Source organism: Sus scrofa, chromosome 15 (assembly GCF_000003025.6).
Source record: "Sus scrofa isolate TJ Tabasco breed Duroc chromosome 15, Sscrofa11.1, whole genome shotgun sequence".
NCBI lineage: Eukaryota > Metazoa > Chordata > Mammalia > Artiodactyla > Suidae > Sus > Sus scrofa.
The window spans coordinates 92050258-92064986 of NC_010457.5; the positions used below are offsets into that span (position 1 = coordinate 92050258).

Genomic DNA, 14729 nt, shown 5'->3' on the forward strand with positions numbered 1-14729 from the left:
GACTTATGATGATAGGAGCATGTGTATCACTCATCAGATTTTGGTGTGTTTTTCCTTTAAAAGAATTTTTAGTTATTTTAAAGTTTTTTTTTTTTTTTTTTCTTCTTTGTGAAGGGCATGGTTTATGTAGTTTTATCTATTCACCTTTTTGTTTTGTATTTTAGAAGGATCTTTGGGGCAGGGAGAAAAGATACAGGCTATCAAAATTCTTGCCATGGTTTTTAAAGTGGACTTTAAAAAATCCAGTTTTGGAGTTCCTGTCATGGCAGAGTGGTTAACGAATCCGACTAGGAACCACAAGGTTGCGGGTTCTATCCCTGGCCTTGCTCAGTGGGTTAAGGATCCAGTGTTGCCGTGAGCTGTGATATAAGTTGCAGATGCAGCTCGGATCCTGCGTTGCTGTGGCTCTGGTGCATATGGAAGTTCCCAGGTTCCTGTGGAAGGGCCCTAGAAAAGGCAAAAAAAAAAAAAAAAAAAAAAATCCAATTTAACTTTTCCTTTCTTATTTTTTGGCACTCCAAGAGGTATATATTATTTCAAATTCTGAACTTTCTACAGTGCACATAAAATTTGTTCTTGCTTTTCCTCACAACCAGATTGATTCAGATTTTTTTGGCTCTGAGTCAATTATCCCTTATTGACCTTTTTTTTCTAGCTACAAAAATTTGATGTCATTAATTCCTCTCATTTTCTCACATTTGGGCATTTATACCTTTGAATAATAGTTACTTTTGTATCTTTGAGTTTTAGACTGGTCAGTTTATGGAGGCAACAAGAGTTAATGCATGTTTTTAATCCATAATTTTTATCTAGCAGTTTAAGATGTTTTCATATGAGACAGAAAAAACAATTTACTGAGAACATTATAATATGCAAGATTTAAATGCTGCTTTCCTTATGTGTTTAGGAAGAATAGGAATGTGTTTAGGAAATAAGTCTCCATTTGTGTTTAGGAATAATTCTCCATAATGTGTTTAGGAAATAATTCTCCATTTGTGTTTAGGAATAATTCTCCATAATGTGTTTAGGAAACAATTGTCCAATTTGTATGGTAAATAAAAATCTTAGGAAATCTAAAAAAAATTTTGCACCCTTTATTTCTATAGTTTCTGATTCAGTAGGTCTGAGCTAGGACCCTGAGATATATTTCAAACAGTCATCTTGGAATAATTCTGATGCCATTATTTTAGGAACTCCACTTGAGACATACTGAACTATGAATAGACTCTGTAACAGAAATGAAGATCATATCTGTATGTCCCTGAAGTTCCTTCATAGTTGAAACAGACATTGGTGGCATTTATTTACATATATATCCACATGTATATTATATATATAACTAGATTATATATGTATATTTACATATATGTTTTGAAGAGACTATTTTCTGTCAATTTTGTGTCCATTTTGTGTTTGAGTCTGTGGGAAAACAGTTTAAAACCACTCATATGTTGTTCCTACCTATTCAGTGGCCAGAGCAGTGAGGGTTGCAGACTCCTCCGTGGCAGCTGAGGCTCCGTTTCCAGTGAGGAACTGCTCCGTGGGCACAGAGGGCACCTGCACTTTCAGACCTGTCTGTGACCTCAGGTGCAGGAGCAGTGAGTTTGGAGGCTGGAGCCGCCCATTCCCCCTGAAATCCCCTCTCTTGGTCACAGCCTGCTCTCCCTTGCCCTCTCTTCACGGTCTCTGTGCAGGTAGGGATTGGGCTGACGGCCCAAGGGTGTTCTCGCGAGATGGGGCTGCACACGCGCCGGACTTCCCAGGCTAGCAGCCACCACATCAGACTCCAGAGTGAGCTCTCTTGATGTTGTCTTGCTATTTTGTCAGTGTCCCCATGGGTGAGCAGAGAGTCTGTGTCACACTAGGCAACAACAGTGGGCAGGTTAACATAAGACGCCTCTGTGAAGTGCTGGTGGTCAACTCCCCGCGGTAGAAAGCAGAAGCCATGGCTCCAGGAAGGCTGGCTGGATCTGGTCAGTGAAGGTTCTAGGAGTGAGGCGGCCAGCAACAGGACTGCCCTGTGGCAGCAGCAAATTTCAGCACAGCTCGCTGGCCAGGATTTTTAGAGGATATGGTGCTGGCATCAGCTGGCTTTTCAGTGGCAATAGTCGCGACGAACTGCTGGAAGAAGCTTCTTCCCCATTCAGATTTACAAGGTAGATACCTTCACTTCGCCTTTTGTAGATGATTGTTCCATTTGGAAATCAAGGTTGGTGCCACCCAAGTGCGTTCCTGCTGCAAGAAAATTTAGGAAATCCTGCACCTTTATTTGCGGGATATCAAGGGCTCAGGACCTTGTAAAAGTTTCCTTTTACTTTATTATGAGAATCCAGAATAACAATTTCTGGACTCCTCTCTGGGTAGTGTGGGAAAACTTGGTGGCATTTATCTTGAAAGGTTTGGTTGTGACAGTTACTACTTTTGTTCATCAGTATTCATTTTTCTACTTCTGGCACAAAAGAGGGTTGTATTTATACAGCCTTGTAGTGTTAAATGTGACCTGTAGCAAAATAATAATAGCAAAGTTAGTGAGGGTAAAATAAGGGTAATACTGTCTACTTCATTTGTTAATTTTTATAACATTTTAAGCTCTGAAGTTGCTCAAAAAGGTAGATACATCTTCATTAGTATTCACCCTGGAGGATACCATGTGTGAGGCTGCTTTAGAAAAACTGGTACTTTCAATTTTGAATATTTGTTCTTTTGACTTTTTATTTGCAGCTTATATTTGAAACCGTTCATTGGTTTCTTTGTATACGGTGTTTTACTTTGAATAGCATTTCTCCTATAGTAGTCATGGAGTCTCCTTATAAACTAATGTTGCATCTGCTTTGGATGATGAATGACAGTCTCTTTAAGGTGACTCCCAAGTTTTTATGTCCCTAGTAAATATGAGATATGCTGCACAGCCTGTATACTAAGCATATCAGTTCCAAACATATTCAAAATTTAGTTAAGCTCTTGGGTCTGGCTGCTATAAAAAGTACCATAGACTGAAAGACTTATAAACAACAGAAATATCTTTCCCATGGTCTAAAGTCTGGAAATCTAACATAAGGGTGCCAGCATCATTGAATTTGGTGATGACGCTCTTCCAGGTTTCAGACTGCTAACTTCTTGTATGCACACATGGTAGAAAGAGGGTGAGCTAACTCTCTGGGCATCTTTTGATAAGGACACTAATGCCATTCATGAAGACTTCAACCTATGACCTAATTACTTTCCAAAGGCCCCTTTCTAAATACTGTCATATTGAGATTAGGGTTTCAGCACATAAATTTTGGGGGGAACAAACACTCAGTCCATGGCAACATTCATTCAGATATTTTTACTTGATGAAATAACAGATAGGTCATTAGGAACAATTCTGTGCTTTTTCCCAATATAAAAGTAAAACATAATCTTTGTAGTCTATTCAATACTTACAAAAGAAAAAAAAAAAGTGTGATCTCCAAAGATGAAAGATTTCAATTGCTCTAGAAATTTATATAGTGTCTTAAAAACCAGACATTGCTATTTGAACTCAGAATAAATTTTTATTAAACTTTGTCCATATAGAAAAATACTATTTAGTTACTCTTGGCGGGAAATGACTTTAAATTTTGTATTCTAACAGTTCTTAATAGCAGCTATGCTTTTGTGCCCAATTAAGCTTGTTTTATTCGATAACTTTCATTGAGAACTTACTTGCCAAGAAACTGTTTTGATGTTCTACATGTAAAAACTCAGTTAATGTTTACTAAAATGATGTGATGTAGGTGCTATTATTGTCTTAAATTTAGAAACAAGTAATGTGAAGAATAAGAAAGTAATTTATCTCTGATTACTTAATTAATAATTGGAAGAACTGAAATTTGTGCCTTGTGTTGTCCTCAGAGCTTTTATATTAACCATCACACTACAGAAATTTCTTTAACTTGAGGCAAATGGCAACATGCATCCATTTATCTGAGATGATCTAGTTTCTAGAATGGGGCTTTTCACGCAAAGCCTGTCTATATTTGTTTGCTTTATCCTTACGTTTAAACAGGGCATGCTTGTACTCCTTACCAATTAAGTAACATAGCAAGAAGAAAAACATATTTTGTCTTTTTTATTTGGGGAATTTGAAACTAGTAGAACTTCATTAACCCAGAAAGACAGAAAATTGAAAATTTTATAAAATTAGGAAGCAAGAGGATGTTCCAGTGTAGCCCACATCAGCCCGTTTTCAAAGTTATAAAAATTTTACCCAGAAAGTAAAATAGTTTCCTCAAGGACGCTTGTGCTCTGTCTTTTGTGTGTTACTTCATATGCTTATCATACTGTTCCTAATATTTCTAAAGAGGTACACTTCTGTAAACTGTGAAGCAAGCAATACCTATTGTGTAATGCAGAGATGGGCAGCAGTCATGCCTTTATTGTGTTTCACAGTGTATTTTTTGCGGATTAAAGTGGAAAAAATCCAGATGGCTGATAAAATTTGTCTTGAGTGATTTTTCACTTCTTGAATAGACATCACTGACACATAATATTGAAAGCCAATTTGTAGAGGAAGTTTGGAACAGTCTACTAAAGGGAATTGTGCCACAGCTAGTTCACTTTCCTGGAGGAAACAAGATATAATCAGAGCATGTTCTATCCTACTAGTTTTCTCATTTGCTTGGGATGCATATAGGTTTCCCCCTGCTCAGCTTTACTGAGATATAATTGACAAATAAAAAATAAATATTTAAAATGTATAATTTGATTTTATATACATTGAAAAATGATTATCACAATCAATCTAATTAATATGTCCATTACCTCATATAGTTACCTGTATGTGTGTGATAACACTTAAGATCTTCTTAGCAAATTGCAGGTATATAAAACAATATTAACTATATTCACTATGCAGCACAGTAGCTCTCGAGAATCTATTCATCTTAAAATTGAAAGTTTTTATACTTAGATGAACAGCTCTCTGTTTCCTCCACACCTCAATCCCTGGCAACAACCATTCTGTTCTCTGGTTCTATGGATTAAACATTTTTAGATTCTAATATGTGAGATTATATAGTGTACATGTAGTTTTCAATATTATATGCTGCAAATTAAACTTGTGAGGCAAATATCTTAAAACCAGAAATTGAGTATTAAAAGTTTTGAAGGAAATATTTTGGATACATGATTTTTATCTCCTTATTTAAGCATTTGTCAAGTGGAAACAACCCCAGGTTAAAACATTTAAGCTAGCAACTTGGAGAATTGTATGTACACCTCATATGGTAGTCAGTATCCTCTTTAAGGCTCATTTTTTTATTTTGTGAGGTATTTCTGAAACTCTGGCTTCAACAGGGGTACAGGGCTGTGTAAACACTATTGTGACAAAAAAAAAAAAAAAAACCCTCTTTAAATATAGAGTGCTTCTATATTTCTTTATGTGTGTATCCTCAGCTTCTAGATCAGTGTCTGGTATGGAGCAGGCGGTTGATGCGCACCTGTAAAGTGAATAAATAGAATAATATCTACCTCTTTTGGATGGTTAAAGGTTTTTTTTTTTTTTTCTTTTTTTTTTTTCCTATGCAGGGACCCAATTTTATTTTCCTTATGCAGGGACCTAATTTTATTTTCCTATCTGTTGTAGCGTGTGCTCTTCTTCCCCACTGGTCAATGAAACTATCATAGATCTTAATTTATCTAAATCTGACTTACTGAGGCAAGGAGCATGTACTAGAATTTTGATGGGATATGACACAAAGAGGTATGTGTTGTCACTTGATAGAAATCCTTAAATTCTATAATAGTGTCTAGACTGGATTTAATAAGATAAGATGTCATAAACATTCAAGAGAGTAATACTTTTTATTTTTAGATCTACATGCAGAAGAAAGATTAGTCCAGAAAGTATGGAGGTAAAAAGCAAACAAAAATGCCTGTCAGTGGATAGATGCTAATTGTTTAACAAAGTGAAAAAGGAACATATATTTTAATTGTACACATTTTCTGTGCAGTTAATTTAAGCCATGTCTTATTCAGACCTGTCTAGATGTATTGGCTTATTTTTTTTCACTGATCCCAAGACAAAACAAAAGCACAGTGACAGATAATAGGAAGTCAGCCCAAGGTGGATGGGGATAGGACTTTGCTATTGCTTGGGGGTACAACATCTTCTGAGCATAGAGTATTTAACAGCTGGGGTTGAAGCTAACAAGAGGAACATTCCTTAATTTCTTTCCATCTTTATAAAATTGAAATGTTATAAAATGAATGTCAGAAAGTTCATACTTCCTGAAGCTGACCCTAGAAAGGGTAAAGGAGGTAGTAATGATTAGTAATGTCAAAGACATGATAAAAAATGTTTTTGTCTGTGTATAGATCTTCAAATTGTCTGCATTTTATAGTTTGAAGTACTGAGAATTCCTAGAACTTTGGGCATGCCATTATTACTATTTTTTTTTTTTTTTAGAGCAAAACACACCAAAAGGCAAGTATGAACGATTTATGAATTTTTTTTTTGCATTTTTTACCACTACTTCTTTCCGTTTACATTTGATCATGAACTACCTGCTTACTAGCCAAAATATCCTTTCATTGTTTTATTGATTTTATGGTACATGTTCATAGAGAAAATACAGCTTATTGATAAATGTGATCTTTGAAAACCAATACTACTATATTCTAATCATTCTTATGTTTGAGAACTAATTCTCATTGTTGTGAATATATATTCTTGTTTGAAATCCTGTTTGGAACATTTGTCTTCTTGGCTTTTAAAAATATTGACAAATCCTCAACATATATCATTTTCAAGTCTCATGGTTGAACCACCCTCTTTTTCGGCAGTTAGCAAAATCTAATCTTATGTCGTCAGCCAAATTGGCCCTTTTGCTGTCTCTTGACTCTTTTAGCAAGTGCCAAAATACTTGTGGAGAAAATTGCTAATGGGAGAAATATGAGCATTTATTGAGATTCTCCACTATCTGATTAGAATATTATGTTTCTTGTCCCTCGTGTGGTAGAATTCTCACTTAAATATTTCCCCATCCAATAATTTTTCAAGGGCCCCAGGAGAATCCCTGGGTAATTAAAACTGAGGACTGTGTTACAAAGTTTTTCTGAAGTCTAGGACCTTTCTGAAGTCTAGGACCTTGCAGAATGTTTGGGTACAGAATAACATGCCAAAGTACATATTTTTTGTTATTCAGAACAATAAAATCCACAGAAACTGAAAGAAATTATAGTTAAAGCTCTTTAATATACATATTCAACTTTTTTTTTTTTTTGTCTTTTTGCTATTTCTTGGCCCGCTCCCACAGCATATGGAGGTTCCTAGGCCAGGGGTCCAATCGAAGCTGTAGCCACCGGCCTACGCCAGAGCCACAGCAACGTGGCATCCGAGCCGCGTCTGCAACCTTCACCACAGCTCACAGCAATGCCAGATTGTTAACCCACTGAGCAAGGGCAGGGACCGAACCCGCAACCTCATGGTTCCTAGTCGGATTCGTTAACCACTGTGCCATGACGGGAACTCCCCCATATTCAACTTTTTAAATGCAATGATTTATTTACCTAGCAAATTTAATCTTAAAAATGTAATTTGCTTTCATTCTTTAAACATTCACTCCTGTGAGAGACTTAACCTTTTTTTGGGCCCAGCTGTCACCAACATGTAGAATATTCCTATATTTTTATCTCTAGTCCTGGTCAGGTGATGTTGGCATGTTCTAGTCCACTCCTTATGATATTATAAAATGGAATCTAGTAATAAACATTACAGCATATTAGAATAGTGTTTTTAACCTTTAAAATGCTTTTTTTTGGAGTTCCCGTCGTGGCTCAGTGGTTAACGAATCTGACTAGGAACCATGAGGTTGTGGGTTCGGTCTCTGCCCTTGCTCAGTGAGTTAAGGATCCGGCATTGTGAGCTGTGGTGTAGGTCGCAGACTCGGCTTGGATCCTGCCTTGCTGTGGCTCTGGCATAGGCTAGCGGCTATGGCTCCGATTAGACCCCTAGCCTGGAAACCTCCATGTGCTAAGGGAGCAGCCCTAGAAAAGGCAAAAAAAAAAAAAAAAAAAAAAAAAAAAAAGGCAAAATAAAATAAAATGCTTTTTTTTTTTTCATTGTTGGATTGCTTTCATATTAGGCTAAGATCTTATGGTACTTAAAACATGTTAGTTTACTTCTGCCACTAGAATGCATTAAATAGATCCCTAGCCAAATTCTATAACTATTTAAAAAAAAAACCTATAACTATGTTAGAAGTATCCATATTCTGTGTGAAAAAATAACTGATTGTGCTTCTGAAGTGCTTGTGCAAAACCTGAAATGTTTTTAGTCTAAGATATTATATAGTAAGAACAGCAAATGGGACCCATTCAGATTATGAGTATTTTGCAAAGCAAATGTGTGAGGGAATGGTCCGCTGGATAAAGTGAATGCTTAGTACTTCTGTGTGTTAGAGTAGGAATAAAGACCAGTAGATAGAAGTTCAAGAGAGATGGAATTGAATCCAATTTAAGGAAGACATTAATTACACATGCTCGTATCCCTGGTGCCTAGACTTGTATCTGGCAAATAAGAATTCACAGGAAATGTTTGTTGTTGTAGATGATCAAAGATGATTATTGAGCTTTCTATAAGAGGAATGAACTCATTGTCACTGCATATATCAGGCTGAGGCTGTATAAATTTGGTTGAAAATGTTGAGAGAATTCCTGTATGGATTGAGAGTGATGTTGGACATGTTCCACCTCTTAGTTTCTTTCCATATTTATGAGTTTATAATTCTATAAACTCTTATCTATATTGAATAGACTTGTATTGGTGTGTCTATGCTAAACATAATTTAGAAGGTAAAATTTTTAATGTGAAATGTTGCCCTGCCTTCATAGATTTTAAAGCTTTATGTAGACTTTTAGTGGGTTGAGCACCTTAGGAATTCACAGCCTTGTTAATTCAAAAGTATCATGACATCAAAATCACTGGTTTTAGACCATAGAATTCTAATAAATTGTTTTCTTGCTAGGTCTCAATCTATCTCATGTTTCTGCTTTTAATTCGAAAATGTCCTTAATTCTGATGAGAATTTTGACATTCAACTTCATTTCTAGCTTCTGATCTGGTTCTGCCTTTGGTCAGTGATGTCAGGACCCCAGTCTGATGCCACATGGAGCCACAACAGTACTCAGTCTTGCTGCTTACCTTGACCCAATTTATGCTTCATGTTCTCTATCCCACTTCAGCAAAATCTTTTCTTTTTTTTGCTTTTGGGGCTGTACCTGTGGCATATGGAAGTTCCCAGGCCTAGGGGTCAAATCAGAGATGCAGCTGCCGGCCTACACCACAGCCATAGCAATGAGCCAGATCTGAGTTGCATCTGTGACCTACACCACAGCTCATGGCAACACTGGATCATTAACCTGCTGAGCAAGGCCAGGGATCAAACCTGCATCCTCATGGATGCTAGTCAGGTTCATTACCCCTGAGCCATAATGGAGACTCCAGTGGCTTTAGCAATCTTTAATACTTATTAAACACCAGCACTCAGTAAACATTTGTTACATTGTTTTTTCTTATATGAGAGTAATTGTAGACAATACAAAAGAAGGACATGATGATGGGAGCCAGGTGTTGTTGAGTGAGGCAGAGTTCTTCAACACTACTTCTTTCTTGTGCTTTGTCTCTTCCCCTCATCCTTCTGCTTACCTTGATAAAATCTTTTATAAGGCCATTCAGACCACACACTCCTGGACATATAATATATTCTTCAAGAAAACACTTGGATGTTTCCTAATCATCCAAACATGACTTGCAACATGTTAGATTTTGTTCATTCCATATTTTCAAGTGTGGGAAGCTCAATTTCTCCATGCAAGATGCCTTTTTTTTTTTTTTTTTTTTAAAGAATAACTCTATTGTTATTTTCAGAGGAGTTTTGGGTTCACAGCAAACCCAAAGTAGAAGGTATATCTCTTACATCTCCTGCTCCTCCACATGTGTAGAGTCCCTCATTATCAACATTTCCCAGCAGAATGGCCCATTTGTTATCATTGGTGGACCTACAGTGACACATTTTTATGCAATGTCCATAGTTTACATTAGGGTTCATTCTTGGTTTGGTACACTCTATGGGTTTGGAGAAATTTGTGAGTATGTGTATTCACCATTACAATATCATACAGAGGGAGTTCGTGTTGTGGCTCAGTGGAAACAAATCTGACTAGTATCCATGAGGACGCAGGTTCAATCCCTGGCTGCACTCGGTGGGTTAAGGAGCTGGTGTTGCCTTGAGTTGTGGTGTAGTTCGCAGATGTGGCTCAAATCAGATCTGGGTTGCTGTGGCGTAGGCAAGTGGCTACAGCCCCGATTTGACCCCTAGCCTGGTAACTTCCATATGCCATTGGTGTGGCCCTAAAAAGACAAATATATATATATCATACAGAAAAGTTTCATTGTCTTAAAAATCCTCTGAGCTCTACCTATTCATTTCTCCCTCTCCCTAAACCTCTGATAACCTCTGATTTATCTCTATACTTTTGCCTTTTCCAAAATGTCATACAGTTGGAATCATATGGTACGTAGCCTTTTCAGACTGACTGCTTTTACTTAGTAATATGCATTTGTTTCCTTCATGTCTTTTCATAGCCTGATAGTTAACTTACCTTATTTTTGTGTTGAATAATATTCTGTTATTTGGATATACTACAGTTTGTTATCCATTAACCTACTGAAGGACATCTTGGTTGCTTTCAAGCTTGGCAACAATATTTCTGTAAATATATGTATACAGATTTTTGTGTGAACATAGTTTTTTTTTTTTTTTTAATCTCATTTGGAAAAATACCAAGAAGAATGATTGTGTGGTCATGATAATTAGAGTGTGTTTATTTTTCTGAGGAAGTGCCAAGTTGTCTTCCATGAAAAATGGAAAGTTCAAAATGCCTGTACCATTTTGTATTTCCACTAGCAATGAATGAGAATCCCTATTATTCCATATCCTTACAAGCATTTGTTTCAGTGTCCTAAATTTTAGCTATTCAATAGGTGTGTGGTAGTATCTTAGAATTATTTTAATTTCAGTCTCCCTAATGACAGATGATGTGGAACATCTTTTCATATGCCTCTTTAACATCAGGCCAAAGATTATCTTCTCTGGTAAAGTGACTGCTGTGGTCTTTTGGCCTATTTTTAAATAAGATTAATCGTTTATTTATTGCTGAATTTTAAGAGTTATTTATTTTATTTATTTATTTTTTGCTTTTTAGGGCCACACTCGCAGCATATGGAGGTTCCCAGGCTAGGGGTAGAATCAGAGCTGTAGCTGCCAGCCTGTGTACCAGAGCCATAGCAATGCCAGATCCAAGCCACATCCGCAACCTACACCACAGCTCATTGCAATGCTGGATTAAGCCACTGAGCGAGGCCAGGGATTGAACCCCCAACCTCATGGTTTCTAGTCGAATTTGTTTACGCTGAACCATGACTAGAACTCCAAGAGTTATTTATATATTTTAGATAACAGTCCTTTACCAGATTTTTTTTTTTTTTTTTTGCAAATACTTTCCCGCAATCTGTGGGTTGTCCTTCTATTTCCTTGACAATACATTTCACAGAGCAGAAATTTTTAATTTTAGTGAAATCCAGTTTGTTTCTTTTGTGGATCATGCCTTTGGTATTATATCTAAAAAAATCATTGCCAAACCCAAGGTCGTCAAGATTTTCTCCATGTTATCTTCTAGTAATTTCATAGTCTTGCATTTTGCATTTAGGTCTGTGATCCATTTTGAATTAAGTTGTGAAATGTCTGTGTCTAGATTATTATTATTATTATTATTTTTTGTCTTTTGTTGTTGTTGTTGTTGCTATTTCTTGGGCCGCTCCCGCAGCATATGGAGGTTCCCAGGCTAGGGGTTGAATCGGAGCTGTAGCCACCGGCCTACGCCAGAGCCACAGCAACGCGGGATCCGAGCCGCGTCTGCAACCTACACCACAGCTCACGGCAACGCCAGATCCTTAACCCACTGAGCAAGGCCAGGGACCTAACCCGCAACCTCATGGTTCCCAGTCGGATTCGTTAACCACTGCGCCATGACGGGAACTCCTAGATTATTTTTTTTTTATTTACTTTTTTTTTTGCATGTGGATATCCAATTTTTCTACGACTGTTTTTTGAAAACACTGTCTTTTCTCGTTTGTATGGCCTTTGCTCCTCCATCACAGATCAGTTAACTGTATTTATGTAAGTCTATCTTTTGGCTTTCTATTATGTTGAATTGGTCTACCTTTGTGTTCTTTAAACCACACCAGACTGCATTACTGTAGTTTTGTAGTAAGTCTTCAAGTCACATAGTTTTAGTCCTCTAACTTTATTGTCCTTTAATATTGTGCTAACCATTTTAGGTCTTTTGCCTCTCCTTATGAACTTATAATCAGTTTGTTGATATTTACAAAATAACTTGCTAAGATTTTGACTGGGATTGTGTTCAATCTATAAATCCAATTTAGAAGACTTGATATTTTGATAATATTATGTCCTTATCCATGAACATGGAATAGCTCTCCATTTATTTAGTCCCTTTATTTTTTCAGAACTTTAATTTTCATCGTATATATATAGTTGTACATTTTTGTTAAGCTTATACCTAAGTATTTCATTTTGGGGAGAGCTGGTATAATCTTGCATCCCTGCTGCCTTGCTTTGTTTATTAGTTTCATAATGGTTTTTTGGCAGTTCTTTAAGATTTTTTACATAGACAATTATATCATATCCAAAGTTTGTTTCTTCCTTCTTATTCAGTGTACTTTTAATTTCATTTTCTTGTGCTATTGCCTTAATTAGGACTTATGGTACAGTGTTAAAAAGAGTGTTATTTTTAGGTTTTATTTTATTTTTTTATTATTACTATTTTGTCTTTTTAGGACTGTACCTGTGGCATTTGTAAGTTCCCAGGCTGGGGGTCAAATCGGAGCTATAGCCACCAGACTACACCAGAGCCACAGAAGTGCAGGATCCGAGCTGCGTCTGCAGCTTATGCTACAGTTCACGTCAATGCTGATCTTTAACCCACTGAGTGAGGCCAGGGATCAAACCTGTGTCCTCATGGATACTAGTCGGGTTCATTAACAACTGAATCATGATGGGAACTCCAATTTTAAGTTTTACATAGACATTCTTTATGATATTGAAGAAGGTTCCTCTATCTTCCTGAGCATTTTAATACAAATGCCTTTTGAATTTTGTAACATGCCTTTTCTGCATCTGCTGATATGATATTGTGATTTTTATTTTTAGATTGTTATGATAAATTACATTAATTGATTATTGAATGTTAAACTAGCTTTGTATACCTGGGTTAAATCTAACTTGGTCATAGTGTTTAATTCTTTGTGTATATCATTGGATTTTATTTGCTAATATTTTGTTTAGGATTTTATATCTATGCTTACGATAAAAGTTTTTTTTTTTCTTGTAATGTAATGTATGGTTTGGGTGATAGGGTAATGTTGGCTTCATAGATCAAGTTAGAAGCAGAGAGAATAAAGGGAATACTTCCTGTCTTTTGAAACTGCTTGTAGAGAATTGGTAAATTTCCTCCTTAAAAATTTGGTATAATTTACCAGTGAACTCATCTGGGCCTGGTGCTTTCTGTTTTGGAAAGTTATTAGTTATTAATTCAATTTATTTAAGGGAAATAGGGCTATTCAAATAGTTCTTTTCTCCTTGTATGAGTTTTGGCAGACTGTATCTTTCAGGACATTGGTTTGTTTTATCTAGGTTATCAAATATGTGGGCACATAACTTCAATGAAGTGAAAACAACCATACTACAAGTAATAATGGGCACAAAAAAAAGAGCATGTATTTAATTGACTGGAGGGTGACATATTTAATGATATTTCAAAGATGCATATATGCTTATTGAAAAATAAATCTGGAGTTCCTCTCGTGGCTCAGTGTTTAATGAACCTGACTAGTATCCATGAGGATGTGGGTTCAATCGCTGGCCTTGCTCAGGGGTTTAAGGATATGGTGTTGCCGTGAGCTGTAGTGTAGGTCACAGATGAGGCTTGGATCCCACATTGCTATGGCTATGGAATAGGCCAGCAGCTACAGCTTTGATTCAGTCCCTAGCCTGGGAATTTTCCATATGCTGCAGGTGCAGCCCCGGAAAGACAAAAGACAAAATAAACAAATAATAAAAATAAATATAAGAAGGAGTTCAGGCATGTGCAAAAGACTGGAAACTAGAAACAACATGAAACTTAATGGGAACTGCAAATAGTTCAGCCTGGTCAGGTTAAAGGACAGTGCATGTGTGCATGCATGTGTGTGAAATAGAAAGAGATGACATGTAAGGATGTATGAAAGGAATAAGATCATTTAACTCCTTAGATGTATTACCTCAGAAGTTTCAGGATCTTATGTTGAGAAACAGATATTGCCAAATTTTAAATATAGAATAAATATGATCAAATATTCTTTTAGAAAGATTTCAGTCTACTTCAGTTGAAGCTGTGTAGAATTAGAGATTGGAAGACAAGTTAACAGCATGGTTCAAGTTGATAAAAATCTCTACTATGTTACTGGTAATGGGGTAGGGTAAGGTCCAGATTTAAAAGTGTTTAAAAGATGAATGATAAATAGTTCAGAATGTGAAATGAAAATGGCAGAAAAAAGGAAGTGGTCTAGATTCTTGGCTTGGGCTAATGAATGGACAAGCATGCTATTAACCTTAAGAAGCAGTGAAGAATGAAAAATCAGATTT

The 14729-nt window shown here is 36.4% G+C and overlaps 1 pseudogene; it reads right to left on the reverse strand.

Annotated features, from left to right (window-relative positions):
• LOC110256918 lies at positions 447-9188 on the reverse strand (annotated as a pseudogene).